The sequence below is a fragment of the Corvus brachyrhynchos genome, unplaced genomic scaffold, assembly GCF_000691975.1.
Source record: "Corvus brachyrhynchos isolate BGI_N302 unplaced genomic scaffold, ASM69197v1 scaffold203, whole genome shotgun sequence".
Classification (NCBI taxonomy): domain Eukaryota; kingdom Metazoa; phylum Chordata; class Aves; order Passeriformes; family Corvidae; genus Corvus; species Corvus brachyrhynchos.
The window spans coordinates 471,095-491,515 of record NW_008237408.1 but is presented as its reverse complement, the minus strand read 5'-3'; the positions used below and the strand labels follow the sequence as shown (position 1 = coordinate 491,515).

At 47.8% G+C, this 20,421-nt stretch overlaps 1 long non-coding RNA gene across 1 annotated transcript in view; it reads right to left on the bottom strand.

Annotated features, from left to right (window-relative positions):
* LOC108445874 overlaps nt 1-12,717 on the bottom strand; it is a 17,599-nt gene extending 4,882 nt beyond the window's left edge. Inside the window, exon 1 of the long non-coding RNA XR_001860902.1 lies at nt 10,437-12,717. This is a non-coding gene — a long non-coding RNA (uncharacterized LOC108445874). The remainder of the gene's footprint in view (nt 1-10,436) is intronic.
* Nucleotides 12,718-20,421: the final 7,704 nt, after the last annotated feature.

The window sequence follows — 20,421 nt, the reverse complement described above, 5'->3', positions numbered from 1 at the left end:
GACACTGGGCCTGTGCTCAGAGGCCAGTGGTACCAGGTATTTGTGATGCTGTTCTTTTCCCTTATTGTTTTATCCTCAAACATCTTCTGGGAACTCGAGTATTTAAGACTTACAACCTCCTCACAAAGCCAAGCCAGCATCCCTTCCCACGTTCTCACTTGAAACCCACTTTTTTCAGTCCTCCTTAGACATCGCTTTCATTCAGCTTCCCACATCCACACATCCTCTGGGATTTCCAGTCTCTCTCCTCTCTCAACAAAGTGTTAGGAGAAACAGGAACCTTTGGGGTGTCTCCTCCCTCTGCAAGAAAGTCCCCCTAAGCCTCCATTTCTCCAGGCTGAGCCCCACCAGCTCCCTTAGCCATCGCTCATACGACTTAAATTTCTAGGCCCTGAATTCCCATTGAACAAAAAGGCTTAAAATGCCATGAAAGTTCACCCTGATGCTGAATGGGGGTGCTGGATCCTCCTCTATGCTCATCCCTGGGGATACAACAGTGTGAACCTCTCCCTTCTCGGGCACCAGAGGATCTGCACAGAACAGAGCCCTGTAAAAGGCACACAAACCTTCCACCAATTCTCTGCAATCCCCCCTGGGCCCCGGAGCAGCTGACTGTGACACAAGCCCCAGGACACCAGGCTTCGTTAGGTCTGGCACTCAAAGCACTGCTCCTGGGATATCCCAACTGGAAGACAACAAAATCACCCCCTCTGGAATCTGCAGCTTCAATGCTATCATAGGATGTGACTGTGAAATCACAGGCCCTTGAAATATTGTGCTTATTTTAACCTCAGACACAGAGGGAAATCAGCTGCTTTCACTGAGAGGTTGGACCAGCGGAGAGAGAATTTTTTCGATGTCTGATCCAGCACCAGCAGAGCTCATCGCTCACCGAGTGCAGAGACACTCTCTGAACTGAAAAATAAACTCAGTCCTCACCTCTGCTTAGAGGATGTCCTCAGACACCAGATGACAGTGGGCTGTGACCAGATATTTACTGCAAAATATCACAGCTGCTGCAGGAAAGAGGAAACCCTGAGCCAGAGAAGACACAGAAACTGTGCTGCACCCACTGAAATGCAGCGTTCCCAAAATAAAGATTTTCAGTTTGACTCATTTGTCCTCATGACCTGGACAGCAACCAGCCTATCAACGATTACAGAAGCATCATGGAATGGTTTGGGTTGGAAGGGACCCTAAAGATCACATCATTCCACCCCCCTGCCATGGACAGGGACACCTTCCACTAGCCCAGGTTGCTCCAAGCCCCATCCAGCCTGAACAGTTCTGGTGATGGACAGCCACAGCTTCTCTGGGCACCCTGTGCCAGGGCCTCCCCACCCTCACAGCCAGGACTCCCTTCCCAATATCCCATCTATCCCTGCCCTCTGGCACTGGGAAGCCATTCCCTGTGTCCTGTCCCTCCAGCCCTTGTCCCAAGTCCCTCTCCAGCTCTCCTGGAGCCCCTTTAGGCCCTGGAAGGGGCTCTGAGCTCTCTCTGGAGCCTTCTCTTCTCCAGGTGAACACTCCCAGCTCTCCCAGCCTGGCTCCAGAGCAGAGGTCTGGGAAGATACCATGTGAGACCAAAACTGGACAAATTACACTTCACTGTTCCTTCTCCATGTATTTCATGGGCAACACATGAGTGAAACTAAAATACTCTTCCCCCTCTGAAACATTCTGCTCTAGTAAAAACACAGCACTGCCAAGTAGGGCACCGTGAAACTATTCAGACTCCCAAGTAATATCACAAATTTCCAATAACTCACAAAGCCCTCAATCCTTCCCCAAATCATTTCTGAGTACATCCAAGCACACAAAGGAAAACAAGCAGGGAAGAAATGAGAGAGACTTTTTACATGGGCTGGTAAGTGATAGGACAAATGGGGAGACAGAGAAGAGATTTCAATGGGACATTAGGAGGAAATTCTCCCCTGTGAGGGTGAGGAGGCCCTGGCACAGGTTCCCAGAGAAGCTGTGGCTGCCCCTGGATCCCTGGAAGTGTCCAAGGCCAGGTTGGACGGGGCTTGGAGCAACCTGGGATGGTGGGAGGTGTCCCTGCCCATGGCAGGGGTGGAAGTCTTGCAGCAGAACTGTTTCAACCTGTTCATTGATTATAGAATCTAAATAAAATAAAGGAAGATGGACAAATAAGCAAGTGGAGCAGCACATCTGAGCTCCCAGGTGGGGAAACATCACTTAATAAGGGAATTTTGTGGGCAGCAGCACCAGAGCTGGAAACCTTTATTCCAGCCTCTACAATCAGCACTTGCAGCACTTTGTTGACACAACAGAACATGGCTCAATTTCAAGCACTGTTGAGGTTGAGTAATTTCAAACATCTTTTAATGGTAGTAGAGAGTCCAGAGGGAAGTTGGTTGAAAAGATCTCCAAGGCAGCCACGTGGAAATAGATACAAACCCCTTCAAATCATTACAGTGCCAGGCAGGAGGCAGGAACAGAGACAGAGGAGGGAAAAGGGGAAAGGTGAGGATCCACACTTCCAGCTAAACTGCATAAAGCATTTATTTATGTCCAGTGGCTCCATTAAGTTCAAAGTGTGCCTTGGGGAGCAGTAACAGACCAATTCCATCAACACAGATTGGTGTTTCAGAAGTGAAATTGTAAGTGTAATCCGTACTCCTATTTCTTCTCATGGCACGACCACTCCTTTTAGGGGGAGGTCGTCTTCCTGTTCTCTTCTAGGTACCAAAACTGTGCATGAGAAATCAGATAAGGCATTAATACACCTGGATTTAACTAGAATATTATACACTAGGGCATTGGTGCTTTTAAGGAAAATCTGAGAAAGACTGCTGATAAACTTGAGTTGGGAACAATGACAGGAGAAACAGGCAAACACTCATCTATAGAGCTTCCCCTAAACTCGTGAGGTCAAGGGAGAGCCCTTTGAAATTCTAAATTAAGATTAAAAAGGACAAAATTAGCTGCTCACTCTTGGTATTAAGAGCATTTTTCAGAGAGGGATCCAGCAGCAGTATCCCAGCAAGGAATTTCAGGATAACAAACAGTAAACACAAACCAGCACTTGGCGTTTGTGTCATTTTTTGGTCACTCATATTATGAGGATTCAGAATAAAATCTGTCTGGAGAACATAGAGGAAAACACAGCCTTCAGGATGCTCTATGAGAACAGGAATGCTCTGCAAATGTGCCTGTCAATGACACCAACTCACCACTCCCACTCCAGTTTGTGCCCCTGAAATGATGCCAGGGAAAACAGGAATGCACCTCCTGCAACAGGACAACACTCCGAGGTTGGAGGATCCCTGGCTAAAAACTGCTCACATCCTGCTGGCAGCTCTGGTTTCCTCCTGACCTCGTAACTCCACACACAGGCCAGATTATCCACTGCTCCAGAGGCTGGAGAGTTTAAATCTGGCAGCAGGGGAAACCAATCAGGGCCACAAGTGGCCCAGAAACCCTGAGACAAAGTGTAGAGATGATGGATGCAGAGTGCTCTGTCTTTCTCTGGCTGAGCACAAAGTCTCTGCTACTGCTTCCTGAAGCTTTTCGGGAGTGCTCAGCAGGGACACTGCTCTTGGAAGTTAAAACAGATGTGAATGTTCATGAAGTGGTGCCCAAATCATTCCTGTCACATCTGGAATTAGGGAATCACAGAATGGTTTGGACAGGAAGGGACCTTAAAGCTCATCCAGTCCCACCCCCTGCCATGGGCAGGGACACCTCCCACTAGCCCAGGTTGCTCCAGGCCCCATCCAACCTGGCCTGGGACACTTCCAGGGATCCAGGGGCAGCCACAGCTTCCCTGGGCAACCTGGCCAGGGCCTCCCCATCCTCACAGGGAAGAATTCCTTCCTAAAATCGCTAATCTAAACCTACTGTCTTTCAGTTTAAGCCATTCCCTGTGTCCTGTCCCTCCATGCCTTGTCCCAAGTCCCTCTCCAGCTCTCCTGGAGCCTCTTTAGGCCCTGGAAGGGGCCCTGAGGTCTCTCCGGATCCTTCTCTTTCCAGGCTGAACACCCCCAGCTCTCCCAGCCCAGCTCCACGGAGATGTGTCCATCTTTATGTTGGGAAAATAAACATCAGCAGGACTGTCAGATTTGCTCTGAAGCCAGTGATGGGGACAACTGTGCAGCTTCCCCCGAGTCATAGGATAGCTGCTGTGCAGGTCTGTCTGCTTCCAACAGATCCCGCTGCATCCACCGCTTCTGAGCACCTCTGGCAGCACCACTTTTAGAGGAAAGCCAAGTTAAATCCTTCCTGTTCATTTGCTTTCTTCAGGAGATGATTCAGCCCCTTGCACAGATCCACACAGCTGTCCCAAACTGCACCAGGATGGTTTAAATTCTTCCTTAAGTGTTATGAGTATTCCACAGGTGAAGAATGAAAAACACCTTCTCCCACATCACCTTAGAGAGAAAGCCTTGAAGGCAGCAGCAGCTGCTGAAATTGCTCCTTCTAAGCCTGTCCTGACACCTAAAAACCTGAAACCTCTTCCTGAAGGAGGATTTTCCTCAGTGCAGCACAAGCTACTGCACCAAGCCCCAAATAATTTGCCATTTGCTCCTACCCAGCAGAGGTAAGGAGTAAATCAGCACCTCAGTGGCTCTGTCACAGATGCCACAGGATTTTCCAGACAGACAGACTCTAAGTGCTGCCCTGCTGGGACACTGCACTCCACGTCACCGGCACATTAACAGGATCATGATCCCAGCATCAGCTGTGGGAACACTCCCAATAAATAGCTATTTTTCCTGCCTGATTTCTCCAGCTTCCATCACTTCACGTTTTGATGAAGATTCTTCCTGTGAGCAGACTCATCACTGCCCAGCTAACTCTGTCCATCCGGCCCAGACACCACATTTGTTCACACAAGGCTGTGGCAATATGGATTTTTCCTTCAAAAAGTGAGGAGTGTCAGCATTTTCCTATCACTCTTCTGGACCAAAACTGATTTTAACTCCCCCCTCTTAAAACCTGGAGCACATTTCATGAGAACTCCACTTTGTCAGGGCATGGTGAGGTCATAGATCAGTCTGCAGGTGGAAAAGGAGGTTTAAATGTGTTTTTAGGGTCACCAGAGAAGGATCCCTCAGACATTCGGGCTTTTCAGCAGCTCTCTACTGCCTGAATGCAAAGCAGTCTCAGCTGAATTTCACTAATTCCTTCAAAGGCTCTCTTACACTCATCTGCACAGATTATGCAGTAAATACGCTTTAAGAAAGCACTCTCTAACCCCAACAAGGCTATTCAAAAAATAAGGCTTAACCAGCTGACCTCTGATTATCTTCAGCAGTTCACCCATCTGTCTCCACAAATTCTAGCCTCAAAGCAACGCTTCCTTTAGGTGTCTGAACTGGATATTAATAATTACAATGCTCTTCAATGAAACGGTGACATGAAAGCGTCCAAACTGTCCCCAAAAAAAGCTCAGTAAGGGCTGTGAACACTTAAAACCCTCTTGAAAGTCACCATGTCCCAGGCACAGGACATTGAAGCAGAATTTCTGCTCTCAACTGACACATCAGGCACCACCCCATCAGGATCTGAGCCCCTGTCTCACACTCGGACAAGATCAGCCCAGATGAGATGAGCCCAAGTCAAGAGTTAAATCTTAATTAACTCCCACACAATGACTTTGGGAAGAAACCTTTCCAGTAGCTCTGCCTTTTGTAGTGACAGTGTTTACAAAATTTGGGAGCTGTGAAGAAAACTGGGATTGCTCAATGGCAGCTTTCATGAAGTGCAGCAGCCCGCAAAGTAAGTGGCATTTGATACCAAAAATTAGTGAATTATTAGCCTAGAAGCAGAGCAGCTCCAAGGTGCTGGCACCATGCTCCAGCTCCTTTATGGCCTTCTCCCTGGACACTTCTGCAACCATTCCATATGAGCTGCAGGAGACACGGCACCCACCAGGAAACTTAGGGGTTATCTCAAACCTCCTGGGGCATCACAAACTTGAATTTTGCCCTTCTGCCTCTGGTTATTTTTAAGTCTCACCCACCTTTAATTGCAGCCAGGAGCTCACTCTGCCACCAATCACGGAATGACAGAATAGTTTGGGTTGGAAGGGACCTTAAAAGCCCATCCAGTTCAACCCCTGCCATGGACAGGGACACCTTCCACTTCCCCACGTTGCTCCAAGCCCTGTCCAGCCTGGCCTTGGACACTTCCAGGAATCCAGGGGCAGCCACAGCTTCTCCAGGCAGCCTGTGCCAGGCTCTCCAGAACTGCCACCCGCCTGATGGCTGTGGACTCAGAGAGCAATTTCAGCAGCTCCAAGCCTCTAAAAGTGAGTTTTGACACTTTCCAGCCTGGAATCCAGCCTCTTTTAACATCCAGTATGGATACTGTAAGCAGTTTCTTTAATGTGAAGGGTTTCCACTGAGTGCAAATTACAAGTTAAGTTTCTTCAGGTCCAAATCTGTCTCACAGTGCATTTGAAATCACCCAGAGAGATCCTGATCCTGGCAGGGCTTGGAGATTGTTTTGATTACAAAAGAGAAAAAAAATGCACAAATAGATCTCAAAAAATAGGGGAAGACGGAACTTTCAAATGGGTGCAGCTTTGCTAAAGAGAGGGAAAAAAACCCAGGAAGAGGAAACCAGGGAGCACCAGTTTGGGACACAGACCTGCAAGAGGCTGATTACGGCCTTGATTAACAATCCCTGCTCAGGGCTGGAGCAACAGGAGCAGCAGTGGGCAAAGCCAGGCCTGGGAAGAGGTGAAGGAAGGCAGGAGCTGCTATCCAGGAGAGCTGAGCTCCAGGGACTCTTCACACCCCCGACATCCATGAGGGAAGAGCACAAAGCACTTCCCATGGCAATGAATCTTGGCTCAGGAGTGAGACAGAGCTGTGAGAGTGGAGGAAGCGCCCACACTCAATTCCCCTGCCTTAACGAGCCGCAGAATAGATGAATATTTTATCACCTTTCACCCTGAATATTTGGAGGGTTTTTCATTTCAGGAGAAAAGGAGGATGCAAAGTGGGGCACCCAGCTGGTTCAAAGAGATGTGGACCTGGTCTTGCACCTCCAAATTCCAATGGTGCAGCTGGACCAAGGATACAGCCAAGCTCATGAGATGTCACCTCTGTGCCTGAGGCCACCAGAAGTGTAAGAGGGGCACTGGGTGCACTTGTAAGCTGGGTTTATGCAACAAAATTCTCTGCTCATACTCATCACATGTCCTTCTGTAAAAAACACTGTGAAGAGCGTAGGTTTAGATGGAATATTATGGAAAAATTCTGCCCTGTGAGGGTGGGGAGGCCCTGGCACAGGGTGCCCAGAGAAGCTGTGGCTGCCCCTGGATCCCTGGAAGTCTCCCAGGCCAGGTTGGATGGGGTTTGGAGCAGCCTGGGAGAGTGGAAAGTTCGCTGGCCATGGCAGGAGGTGGAATGAGGTGAGTTTTAAGGTCCCTTCCCACCCAAACCATTCTGTGATTCTGTGATACAACAGAGCAAATTCTCTCCCTTCATCTTGAATTAAATCTAAGCATGAAGCAAAAGCGGCTGCATTTGTGTAGTGATACACTAAAGTGTCTGCAAAGCATTTTAGGATCCTTCAGGAAAAATGCTAAATATCTGTTCTATAATTCAATGAATGTTAATATATTCATCACAGATTTCAACTCTTCAATTGCACGGGAGAAAACCAAGAAAATTGGTGCTTGTTGCAATGTTACGATGCCAAGGGATGGAAGTGGTCCAGGGTCTCAGAATATTCAAGTTTTCTGTGGGATGCAGGGAAATCCCCCAACAGAACACAAGCAGAGCCTGTGTGCTGCGAGATGTGGAGTGAGGCCACGCTCAGGCATGCTGGCTTTGACCTCCAAAGCCACCAACCAGATGTTGTTTTACCTTCTTGTGGTTGCCAAAATCAAACCCAAAGATGCCTCTGTCCTCACACAGAGGGCCCTGGTCCTGCTTGCCAGGCAGAGCCGGGTGAATCATTCTCCTCGCTCATTTTTCACTTTGTGCCCTTCTAAAAAGCTGTACCTGAGGTGCCTCTGTGCGCCAGCAGCTCTTGCCTGACCCGACCTCGTGAGGACAGGGCTGCAGACCACAAAGGCAGAGCACTTGCCCTCCTTTTCCCAGGCACGCCATTCACTGCTCCTCCAAGGTATTTTTGTTCGCTGCTTGGAGCAACTCTGAGCACGTAACTGCCCTCCTTTGTTCAGGCTCTTCCACAAGAGAACCCACTGCTTTTGCAGTGTGCTCAAACATAAAGACTCTCAGCAATACCATGCATTTAATGGGCTCGGGCTACTTTAGCATGTGCTAAATTAGGGGAGTGTTTGTAATGCGCTCACCTAAATGATCTGTGCTCACACACCTCCTGCTCTTACACCTGGGTGGAAAAAAAAAACCCTGCTTCGGTGTATCCACAGCAGGTCCAAAAGCACCTGACAAAAGTTCTGCCCTTCATTTGCTCCCCCAGCATCCTGGGTTTTCCAGTGACCATTTAAGTGAGTCACTTCAGAGGGCTGGGGCTCCTCTGTGACAGGCTGGGAGAGCTGGAGGTGCTCACCTGGAGAAGAGAAACATCCAGGGAGACCTCAGAGCCCCTTCCAGTGCCTAAATGGGGCTCCAGGAGAGGGACTTGGGGCAAGGGATGGAGGGACAGGACACAGGGAATGGTTTTATGCTGGAAGGGGGCAGGGTTAGATGGGATATTGGGAAGGAATTGTTCCCTGTGAGGGTGGGGAGGATCTGGCACAGGTTGCCCAGAGAAGCTGGGGCTGCCCCTGGATCCCTGGAAGTGTCCAAGGCCAGGTTGGACGGGGCTTGGAGCAGCCTGGGATAGTGGAAGATGTCCCTGCCCATGGCAGGGGGGTGGAATTAGATGATCTTTAAGGTCCCTTCCAACACCAACCATTCTGTGATTCTATGACTTTTGGCCTCAGCCCTGCTTACAAAGCTCCTCCTGTTTTTCTCCCAAAAATACCCCTCATCCGGACGGCTGGAGCGCTGCCGGAGCGGGCTGGAGTTCCTTCACAGGAGGGCCAGGAGAAGTACCTCAAAGTGAGAGTGTTATTCCCCAGCAGTGGAGCACCCTTTCCTCCAGACTGGAGTCACAGCAACCCTTCTGTTCTCCCGGCTTCCAACAATATCCTCCCCCTGCTGTGCTTCTGAAAGGCCCGACCCAAAAATCAGCCCTTAAAACAACCGTCAGCAGTTTTTAAAGCTGGGTACTAGAAGGAGGAGGGGAACAAACTGGCCTCAGAGGCAAACTCCAGTTCAGCTCCACTCAGCCATAGAAACTGAAATATTAAAATAAAATATGGGTGAACAGTGGTGAACCCTAGAGCTGGCAGGTCACAGGGTGGGCAAAGCACAGGGTGTCCTGAGCTGACAGGGGCTTGGAATAACATGGGATAGTGGAAGGTGTCCCTGCCCATGGCAGGAGGTTGGAACTAAATGAGCTTTAAGGTCCCTTCCAACCCAAACCATTCTGTGATTCCAAGAAATGCAGCACAGGTTACAACACTTTTAACATCTGGTTACTTTTTGATGTTATTCTCAGAAAATGTTTGCAAAATGGCCACTCAGCATCTCATCTTGATTATCTCAATGCCATCAAATCCACACAGAGTTTGCCTCGTAGTAAATGCAGAGTATAATATTTAGGCATTTTGGAGTTTCAAGGCTGGATAAGCCATTTCAACCTTAAGAGCCTCAAGAAGCAATAAATCATAACAGCTCAGACAGGAGTTGTTTTTGACTCAGTATTACCGAGGTAAATTACTTGTAGCATTATAGTAGAGTAATTCTGTGTGTGAGAAAGGAGCAGCAGCACTTTGGTGATAAGGTTAGAGGGATATTTGTGCTAACGAGGAAATTTAAGCTCCATTTCAACGCAGACTCGCTGCAGCTGTAACTCCGGAGCTGTCAGCGGTGTCTCCTGCCTTTCTCCAGGGACCAACTCAGTATCACTCTCACATCCTTCTCTGGAGTGATGAAAGCACATTATAGGCTGATAAAAGGCAACCCGTGGTATTTCTTACAGGTCTCCAAAGATCAACAATTTATTAAAAAGCGCTTTTCAGGAACCGGGCAAAACCAAAACCTTCTTCATCAACACCTCACACCGAATCCATCTTCCCTCAAATAAATTCCTAGCTCTGGCAATACAAACTCCCTCTTCCCTAATTGCTGCTGTTCCACATTTGCAAATTCCAAGTGGTGATGCCTCTCTGCTTGTCAGCAGAGATTTATCAATCCCACTCTGTGTCCAAAGGTCACACAAGTAAATCTGAGTGCGCTCTGAGCAGGAATCCCTCTCTCTGTTCCTGAGCTGTCCCACCCACAGCAGTGCACAATCCCAGGGTGACACAACGCAGAACACAACGGCTTAAACAATTAAAACCAAAACTATAATTATCAAATGAAGGAACAAAGCAGCTCTGAGACACAACGAGCTTTGCTTTGCTTTATCCTCCCATGACTTACTCGCAACAGGTCTCTGCTGTGAATTAACAGCAATGAAGGGATGCTCCGGGGGTTGGTTAAAGGCTACTGCATCTCCAGCTGTTCATCTGTCATCAAAACACAAAGAAACCACCAGAAAATTGAAGGTCTGATTCTCACTTCCCACTTAAAACCACCCTGGCAGTGTAAATATGAGGATAAATTATACTCCTCCAACAGCAGCGTAAATGAGCTGTAGTGGAAAGGCCAATCCAGCTGAAGATTTCAAGTTAAAAACAAAAGCAAACCCAAGTACAGATGTGCCTTGTGCAAATGCTGCTTTCAGTGTGTGCTGGAGCTGCTCAGCTCTCCTCTGAACAGCACCTGGGAACGGCAGGGTCACGTCAGACACTAAAACCAGGCACGGAAATGCCCAATAAATGAAACATCCAAAAATTTCTTTTACTGTGTCTGCACCTTTGCTGATACCAAAATCTCTCTCCAGCCCACCTGCAGCCATGGAGCTCTTTGATTCATCCCCACAGCTGAGAAAAGCTTAAACCAAGCCCCTGTGCATTAAATCAGGGGAAATCGGTTAAATCAGCCAAGCCAAGTGGAATAACCAGGCGAGGAACTGCTCCTCACAGGAGTATCCTTATCCATCGTGGGTCACACCGCTGGAATTCAGGCCTGTTTTTCCCCTGGCTTCCCAAGGCACTCTGCAGTGAGTGACCCCTTCAGTTGTTTGCACTGAAAAAGGTCACCACCCAAAAATTCATCCCTGGTAGCTCAGTGTCACCTCCAGAAGCCCAACAATGAGGAGCTGCCAGGGATGCAGGACACCAGGGTAGGAGAAGCCTGGCACAAGCCCTGGTGTCTTCCCAAAGGTGTTTGCTCCAGGACCTGGATGACCCTGACTTCAGTGTTAATATAATTTTTCCATATTGTCACTTTTTTAAACAAATAAGAGTAAAATCAGAAGATGTACCTGCGTGGCTCAGACACAGCCTGCCCTGATGAGAGGCAAGGTCAAGTAACCCTGTGATTTATTGGCTCTGGGATATCTGAGTCACAGAATCATAAAATCATGGAATCACAGTGCCTGGCTGGAAAAGCCCTCTGAGATCACCATGTCCAACCACCAACCTAGCACCACACCACCATGTTCACCACTAAACCATGTCCTCAACTGCCACATCTACACATTTTTTTAACACTTCCAGGGATGATGTCATGGACGTCCTGCTCCGAAAATCACAGTTATCCAACCTCACAGTCCATAAAACCTTGCTTTCCTTTTTCCCCCAAAAAATCTGAGCGATTCTGCTTCACCACTGAGACTCCAGAATGTATCAGCTGAGTCTGTTATGGGGCACTGAAAGCAGAGAAAATGTCAAAATACACATCCCAGGCTGATGCTACCAAACTGGATTGGGTGAGGTCAGAATATTTGAGTAGAGAATGATCTGAGCAGCTCATTTTTCTAAATTACACTGCGGTGCTGAAAGCGAGAGGTGCTCAGTGTTTTGCTCAAAGCCTAATTTAATTTTACTCTGTCTCAGAAAAAGAAAACAGCACATTAATCCCAAATCCTGTAAACACAGAGTTGTAAACACTCCCCAGCACCCTCCCCACCCATGCTGAGGAGGGCTGGCCTGTTTTCCAAGCCTGTGTGAAAGCAGATGGCAGCCACCTAATTCGGATTCGGTGCAATCTGTTGCTAGTGGGGAAGAAAAAAAAAATACTTGACTGCCTCTCCTTACAAATGTAAAACCTGGGAAGTTCAATCCACTGCGTAGTTTTGTGAGACGTTTGGTAACAGTTTTGCCAACAGAGCCAGCTCTGCTCAGGGAGAACACATGCTTCTTGTTCTCAGCCTGAACTCCGCAGTGAAAAATCCCCTCGGATCATTTTGGGAAGGGGGAGTTGTCTACAGGCTCAGTTCTTACTCTGGCTTTGCACCCTGCATGTGCTCCACTCATGAGAACATCATGATACACAGAGACACCTTATCTACCTCATTTTTTATCACATCAAGAAAGATCTTATTGAAAATATAAATATATTACAGCATATATAAGTGCTGTTTGTCTCAAAACATGCCATGCTGTCGGCCTGCTGGTGAATCCCCTCTGGTTCAGAGAAGTTCTTCTTGTGAGGCACAAAACTGGATGTGAGATTTTGTGTATGACCAGCAAAGGGGTCAGGTCACTTCCCTCTTGTGGTTGGGCTCCTGTTTAAAGAGCCTGAGATGCTGGTGGCTTCCCCTGTGCTGGGAACAGAGCTGGGGAAGGGGCTGGAGCAGCAGGAGCAGCTGAGGGAGCTGGGAAAGGGGCTCAGCCTGGAGAAAAGGAGGCTCAGGGGGGACCTTGTGGCTCTGCACAAGTCCCTGACAGGAGGGGGCAGCCAGGGGAGGTTGGGCTCTGCTCCTGGCGAACTCCTTCTTTCCCTGCACATGCCCAGAAATTTGTTCAAGAGGACTCACCCCACGATTCCTTTAGGGGTCAAAATGGAGCTGACTGCCCTGTAGTTCCTTGGATTATCCTTGTGTAGTCTTAGGAAGATGAGGGCAATATTTTACCATTTTCCCATCATCTCCATGAATTTTCAGAGTGGCCTTGCTTTGACACCAGCCACCTCTCAGTGCCCCATGGAACCCATCAGGTCTCATGGACTTGCAGGTGATTCCTGACCCAACCCTTATTCCCCCTGCTGATGTTCCTCTGTGTCTCAAACCCCTTTGCTCATGGCAGAGGCCAAAGCACACGAGTAGAGGATCATGGAAACATTTAGGCTGGAAAAGCCCTCCAAGATTATCAAGTCCAACCATGCCCCCAGCACTGCCAAGCCCACCACTAACCCATATCCCCAAGTGCCACATCCACACAACCTTCAAAAACATCTTGCTGTTCCTGACATCCCCTTGCAAGCATCAACCCTAGGTGAGTTCTGGCTTTCCTCACACAAATCCAACATGCCTGGATTGTGTTTTAACCTCCACCCTTGTAGCCAGACTCTGCTTCTACCTCCTGAATATTACTTTTTTTTGCATACTGAATGCAAAATGAACCCACTACCTCGTTCTGCCTCTAGCAGAGGTCATAACACGATGCCTCAAAGTGAAAAACCTCTTCAACCCCACTCAAAACTCAGGGCTCTGATAGCTCTTCTCTCCAAGCATGAAAAACTGGATAATGCTGCCAGTGATTAGCTAAACCCCTTCACAGCAGCCTGTAAATAACCCTGGCTTGACACAAATGCCAGTGGTCACAAAGCTTCAAAGTCCTCCCTCAAAACTGGCCGATTTTATGTGACTGGGTTTCTCTGCACAGGAATGGATTGGAGAGGTTGATTCTATGTGATACAATCAGGATGTTTTAGTTCCTGGAGATAAGTTGACACTTCTCCTCCTACCCACAGCTATAGACTTGAGAAGCGTGACACAGATTTCCTACAAACTTACAAATGTTTGCTGCGCTGTTTCAGCAGCCTCAAAGTGCCTTAACTGCATTTCATTAAAAAAAAAAAAAATTGCTAAATGCTGAAGTTACAACATTTCTGTCATCCCTGATGTTTATAAACATTAAATGAAGCTTTCAATGAGCACGTTCATGCTGTCACCAGCACAGAGCTGCCTTGCTTTGGTTTTTGTCCCCTGAGGAGAAATGTAGCTGTGAATTCCCACAGCCAAGGGTAACAGAAGAACCTGGACATCAGCTGGTGAGCTGGGTTGAGCTGGGAACTTTACTGGAATAATGGAAAATGTACCAACACACGAGACTAGAAAGCTCTACTGGTCGTTCTTTCTCTTCATAGAACGATTTACCTCAATTCCTGCAATTTTTTCCCCGATCTCAGTACAAACTATGCTTTTCAACACTTCGGCCTAAAAACTCGTCCTATTATTGCTCCCATCAATTCTTCACCTAAATGACATCGGGGACGAGGTGATATGGGAACACTTTTCAGTCTAATTGATGCATTTCATTGGGGCATTAATCCATCAGATAAACAAACTGAAAGGGGGGAGATTTAGATTAGATATTGTAGGAAGAAGTTCCTGGCTGTGAGGGTGGTGAGGCCCTGGCACAGGTTGCCCAGAGATGCTGTGGCTGCCCCTGGATCCCTGGAAGTGTCCAAGGCCAGGCTGGATGGGGCTTGGAGCAAGCTGGGCTAGTGGAAGGTGTCCCTGCCTGTGATCCTACAATATCAGACCAGCCACCCCCCTTGGAAGATGTGCTGCCTTTGTAAGGCACAAAAACTCTTCAGGAGATGGCAAAGGGACCAGTCCATTAACCCACTCCTTCCACTTCCCTCGGTGGAGGACAATTGCCAGACACTGCCCTGCAGCCTGAAGAGGAGCTGGAGGAATTTGTTCTGGACTTGCTCCTGTGCTAAGGCACAAATGCTTTTTAACCCATTTGGAATCATCAAATCACATCAAGACTTTTCCTCTGCAACTTCAAAAAGCCCCAAGGCTGCCAGAGCTCAAGGAGTGTTTGGACAATGCTCTCAGGCACTGGGTGGGATTGTTGGGTATCTGTTTAGGGCCAGGAATTGGACTCCTGGTGAGTCCCTTGTAGCTCAGGACATTCTGTGATTCCTCTTGATAAACTCCTGGGTGAGCAGAGCGAGAACATCTCTCCTCAAGCAATGCAAGGTTTGGTATTCCCTGCCTGCTCTGCCCTGGAACAGCTGCCGTGGCTGAACCTCACCCAAATCTGCTCTGCTGACAAAGCAGCACCATTGTACCCCGGCCTTGCTCACTGCTGCTTGTCCCAGGTTGGGAACTTTGGGGGCAGGACCTGAGGCAGCAGCTGGCACAGATGGGAAATGCCAACACTGCATGAAGGAAGGCTGGTCCCAGGTGATGCTGCTCCTGTGCCAAACCTCGCCCTGGCAAAACCACTCCGGAGACTCTGCAGTGTGACCAGCACTGAACCAGGGTCTGCCTTCTCCTCTGGAGATGGTCTGGCTGCTTCCCTTGGGTTCTAAGTCACCACTTCAGGGTTGTCACAAGATGCTGGACCAATGCCCACCCTCAGGGTCCATCTGAGCGCTTCAGTTCAGTCCCTGGCAAAACAACCCTGTACTAAACCCAGCCCAACTCTGTCGCACCAAGGGCTTGGAATTATGCGCTGGCTCTTGACCCATCAGGTTCTCTCTTAAGACGGTGGCAAGACCAGGGGCTGAGTTTTAGTGCCCTGAAGCCAAGAGAGAGACTCCCCTCTGTCTCTTAACAGTGTAATTTCACAGAATCCATCTCCCCAGAAGTACTCCTGCTCACTTTAAAGGTTACAGACATGGTTTCACAAGATTTATTTTCACAAAAGGAGACTTTTACCCTCCTTTTTATAAATTATCTGATCTCCCAGTATACTTCAGCTGGGACAGTAATTGTAAAACCCACACGTACCCAGGCAGAAATGTTAAACAGGGAATACTCAAGAACTGGAGAATTATATGAGGGATACAGAAGGATGCTCAGTGCAAGGGCAATCCAGCATCCTGCTGAGAACAGAAGATAGGCACATGCAACCACCTTTCACTAATCATGTGAAAAAACTTTGGGAAAGATGAATAAATCCAATGGATAATTAAGAAGAGACCGTTTTTGAGAATTGAACTGCGTGAAATGTGGAGAAAGATGTCAACACCTCATTTTAACACCTCCTCCAACAAAGCCTTCCACTTTCGGCCTCTGCCACGTTCCGTAGATCAGTTCTCAAATATTTTAAAGCAGAGTGGAGTCCTCCAGTTTTACACTACTTCCAGTATATTGATCCCAAGCATGCAGAAATCAGCAGCATAACTATTACAGGTTTTGGAAGCAGCCGCTTTGTTGTAACTTGGACAGAAATTACACGTCAGTGAGAAGTAGGTGAGATATCCTTGCACCTACTTGGCCTAAATAGTAGCAAGTCTGTGTCTATAGCAAAATGGGGAAGACCAGAGTTGTCTAATAAGAATGAAATTCACTGCCTCAGACTGAAGATTTGGCCAGATCTTAATGCTGTGAAAATTACATTTGTTTCAGCAATCAAATCTCCCTCTCATTACTTCACAGCTATCAGACTTCCAATGAAATTGATGTGATCGCTTTCAACAGGAAAGTTTAGATTTCAGAACAGCCAATCTCATCCTCTTTTTCTGCAGTACTTCACACTCGTCCATTTATACAAACAGATTTTTTCTATATAAATACTCCTTTCTAGAAAAATACATTCAAAATAGTTCCAATGTCCAGATAATTAAGAATACAAGCAGAGTGGAAGACACAAAAAGAGTTTCTAAAGGGAATAAACCTCTTCCTTTTTCACTTAAGATGACCAGGCTTCCTAATTATTTCTGTCTGTGTAAGAGCTTGTCCCCAACATCGTGACACAGAGCATTATGTGCCTCTCTGAACGCTCTCATTCCCAGCTGGCTGTCCCCACCTGCCCGCAGTTCTCCCCTCTCCAGCACAGGTCAGGGATGGGACAGCCCAGGCTGTGACCTGTTTTTTTTTTTGCTGAATTCTGGCCTGAGGAAACCCTTCTCACTGATAAAACTGATTTATAGAATATCTTCTCCCCGCGGTGAGAACAACCTGCCTGTTGTAAAGTCCTGTCCTGCTACCAGACAATTCTGACACAAATCCCCCTCTGCAGCAACTGAGGCAGGTAAAACTCTGCACAGAATCATGGAATGGGCTGGGTTGGAAGGGAACTTGAAAGATCTCTGTGTCCAACCCCCCTGCCATGGACAGGGACATAAACCTGCTCAGGGCTCTGTCCAATCTGACCCTGAATTTTTTGAGGGATCCAGTGTTTCACCACCCTCATCATAAAAAATGCCTTCCTTATATCTCCTCTCCTTCTATCCGAAACGCTTCTGACTCCCAAGTCCTCTCTGCACAAGAGTCTCTTCCCTGGGATTCTCTCACTCCTCCAGGAGTTATCCTCTCCTCTGTGCTTGCAGACCTACTCCTGCACTGCTCAAAACCCGTCTGGCTGAAAAGACAGCCAAAAAAAAAAACCCCTAAAACAAAAGAACCTAAAGCTTATATGCCTGGAATTTCCTCTTAACACCTCTTCAAGCATTCACTGTTCATTGAGCCTTTCATTTCCTTCTCAAATAACCTCCCACTGAGTTAAACCAACACAATCGAACAAAATTTCAGTAACCAGGCCAACACACGGAGCTCCCATAGATCCAGGGAACACGTGGAGATCTATCACACCCCCTCCCGTAGTGCCAGGAGTCTGAGCTGGGATCGGCAGCTGCAGGAGGAAAACCAGAGCCCTGGGATCAGACCATGGCATCATTTCTCCCAAAGATTTACTTGCAAAAGAGGAATGACCTTGGAGATGGACAGAGATAGGAGCAGAGGGGTGATGAACTCGGTGAAAAATAATCACAGAATCGTTTAGGTTGGAAAAGAACTCCAAGATCAGAGTCCAACCTCTGACCAATCCCCACCTCTTCGACTGGAGTAAGTGGTGTGTCCTGGTCAACTCACTGATGGACTCTCACAAACATGAGGCAGCTTCTACTCCATGGGACCTGTAACAGGATTTTCTCTCCCCTCTGTCTTCAGGGACTCAGCAACCATTTGTGATCTGAAAAATCTGCACTGAAAACTCTGGCTGAAATGGGTGAGATTTGGAAGTTACCACAGGGACAGGCTGTGTGTCTCCTGCACACACATAAAACACCACAATAAGCATCAAATAATTTCACAGAATCACAGAACGGTTTGGATAGGAAGGGACCTTAAAGCTCATCCCACTCAAAACCCTGCCATGGGTTCCACTATCCCAGGTTGCTCCAAGCCCCATCCAACCTGGCCTTGGACACTTCCAGGGATCCAGGGGCAGCCACAGCTTCTCTGGGCAAACCTTTGCCAGTGTTTCCCCACCCTCAAAGGAAAGAATTCCTTCCTAATATTAAATCTGAATCTAAAATTCAGAAGAGCTTAATTATCCAGTGCTTTATGCTGTGCTTTTTCGTGATTCAAATGCTCTGATTTCATAATTCAGGATATCAAGAAAAGAAGCTAAAGATCACTATGGAAAACACTAATCATGTTTTCTCTAAAGTTTTTTAAGGAGTAGCATAAACACAACCTCCATTTCTTCTTCTTCATAAATATCACTATTTCTTCTTAGCCACCTTGCTGTGCAGAATTTGAGGAGAACTCAATAAAACTGGCACACTTTAGACATCTTTTTATTTCCCTTGACCACAACACTCTCTTCTTCTGGCTTCTCTGCCGCAGTACAGACACTTTCAGGACTTTCCCATTCCAGCTCCCTCTCTGCCCCAAATCTTGGGCTCAGCTCTGTCACATATCCTTCCCCACACTCCAACTTGTGATTCCTTCACCGTTTACCTCCACAGGAACACGATACCTTCCAAGTGCTTATTTTAAGCAGCTCAGAAGCTGCTCAGATCCATGGAGAACAGCAAATCAACTCTCTGCCACCCCCTGCTTCAGTTTCTCCACCAAACTGGGGCATCCTTGGGATCTGTGAAGGGAGCACTGAAGATCCCACCTCCTCCTCTTGGCCTCCATCCTCCTCCTGTGCTTCTGGCTTTCTTTAAAGCTCACACTGCCAAAAAGAACACCTCTATCATGAGAGAAGAGTCCTCTTTCCTCTCCCTGCAGTCTTCAGTGGCAAAAGCTAAACACGAACATTTTTGTTTCCTTCAAGTCAGAATTCCCCGGCTTTACACGCAGAGCAGAAAAACAAAAAAGTTGGAAAAAACTGGATGTGCCTGAGGAACAGATACTCCCTCTGTGGGAGGGATGTGCTGTGAGCCTGCTCCCTTCCCACAGGGATGTTCAGCACTTTCCTAAGTGATCAGAGACATCCTGAGTCACCCTGTGTCAATCAACGCCATCCCTTAGAACACAACCACTTTTCTCCCAGCACATCAAAACCACATGGAAAAGCAGGTACCAGAGAATCAATCATGGAATTATAGAAGGGTTTGGATTGGAAAGGACCTTTACAGATCCTCTCATTCCACTAGCCCAGGTTGATCCAAGCCCTGTCCAGCCTCGCCTTGGACACTTCCCAGGGATCCAGGGGCAGCCACAGCTTCTCTGAGCACCCTGTGCCAGGGCCTCACCACCCTCAAAGGGAGATTTTTTTTCCTAATATCCATTCTAAACCTACCCTCTTTTATTTTCAAACCAATCCCCCATATCCTGTTCCTCCAGGCCGTGGTAAATAGCCTCTCTCCATCTTTCTTGTGGGGGCCCCTCAGGTGCTGAGGGGTCAATAAGTCACCCCTGAGCCTTCTCTTCTCCAGGATGAACAATCCCAATCCTCTCATCCCATCCTTGTGGGAGAGGTGCTCCGTCCCTGTAGGATTTACCTCCAGGTACAACACCTCTGCAGGTTTCCCATTTTCCTCGCACCCCACATATCCACTGTGGATTATAAATGAAAAAAACACTAAATCCAAGATAAACCAGTGATGACAAGGCCCAGCTCTACTGGCATAACAAATTCCTGTTCTGGCTGCAAGGTCAGCACATCTACAGGCTCTGGACTCTGCCAAGACAACACATGGATATCACAGGGACCCTGACACAGCCTGACAGAGACGTTTTCCTTACATCCTCTGCCAGGTCTTCTGTGTGCTGAAAGATTCAACCACCTCCATCCCCATCCCTGGGAAAACACCCCCAGCTCTGCCTTACCCTAATCCATGGACGAGGTCAATCTGCAGGATACAAAGCAGCAGCTCAGGTGACGCCAACCAGCCCAGGTGCTTTTTATTTCAATTTTCCCGTGCTCTGGAGTGGTACCTGATGGCTGCTGAGCCAAACCTGCAGAGCCTGGCATTAGGAGCTGCGTTTGTGCTTCCTCAGAAAGCCAGCAGTTAATGGCATTCAGGCTGCCTCCAGAATCATGAGAATATCTTTATTAAGCATGTCAGGAGACGCAGCAAAATGCTGTGTCGAACAATTGGCCGTAGCAATGCTACTCAGCTCTGCAAAGCGAGTCTGGATCCCATCTGATGTGCTACATAA